Here is a 1,267-nt window from a genome sequence, read left to right as displayed (position 1 = left end):
CAATATAACTGTCCGTGAAGACCTCACAAAACAACGACTGCAATTAATGAAGGATGCTGTGGCCTCTTTCTCATACAAAAATGTGTGGTCAATTGATGGTGATAGTTTTGATTGAAATCTGAGAAATGGATGACGATGGTGTTGTGGCGGTGATGGCAGCAGTTGTCGTTGTGCTTGACGAGGAAGAGGCAGAGCTGGATGCGCTTCTTCTAGCCATGGCCAGAATAGCAGTAGCTGATATTTTTATGGAAGAGGGTGTTCTTTACAGTAAGTTCAATGGTTATCAATTATCTGCTATGAATTTCATTGTGTCAGTCGTGTTTTGATGTGAATCTTTCTCAGATGAGGAGCTGTGGAAAAAGATCTCTGTGGATTTTAACGAATACCACGACATAGGTGACCCTTGCTTTGGCTTGCATTTTCGAATGACAAGGGCTGTGTTTGAGGTAAGCTCTTGATCTGAGACTGAAAGATTAAACTGCTTATCTTATTTTAATTACTGTAACCCTTTTCAATGTTGTTTTTTAGCGTCTGACTGATGCAGTGTTTGTATTGGAACGTGAAGGCAAAGTGAAGAGAAAGCGAACTCCATATAGAGACACCATGGTAATGGTTGTTTGGCGAATGGCAACTGCAGATTCCTTCAGAAGCGTAGCACTGAGATTTGGAAGACGTCCGAGCACATATTTATTACTTCTACATTTACATCATTGAAACTCTACGAATTCTGTCACCCAATTATATTAAATGGCCCACCAGAGATGAGAGGAATGAGAGCAGTGCAAGATTTGAAGCTGCCACTCATTTTCCAGGCGTCATAGGATGTATTGATGGTACCCATGTGGAAATTACAGCTCCAGTAAATGATGCTGCCTCTTCTAGAAACGGAGGTAAATCTTACAGCATGAATGTACAGGCAGTAGTGGACTCGACTCGATGTGCAATTGTGATTAGACTGAGAAACAAAAATAGTTCAAATATGTAACAGTTGAAAGAAAGAAAATTAAATAGTAATATTTTTTCTGGAATAAAATATTGCAATTTATTTCAAATTAAACAAAAGGAACCACGGTACAGTAAGTTATCAGTTTGCATATCTCAAACTGTTTACTGTTACAATTGCACTTGTCTTAAAATTATCATTTAAACAAAACCAATAATCATGGCAAATTTAGCCAAAGGCAACACTGGTTCTAGAGTAAATTTTTAAGTTACAAGTGAAAACGGGAAACATCTGGAGGGTCCCCTGTCTAGAGGGTCCCCCCTG

The sequence above is a fragment of the Frankliniella occidentalis genome, unplaced genomic scaffold, assembly GCF_000697945.3.
Source record: "Frankliniella occidentalis isolate FOCC.00 unplaced genomic scaffold, Focc_3.1 Scaffold86, whole genome shotgun sequence".
NCBI classification, from domain to species: domain Eukaryota; kingdom Metazoa; phylum Arthropoda; class Insecta; order Thysanoptera; family Thripidae; genus Frankliniella; species Frankliniella occidentalis.
The sequence above is the reverse complement of the archived record's forward strand: the minus strand, read 5'-3'. Positions refer to the sequence as shown.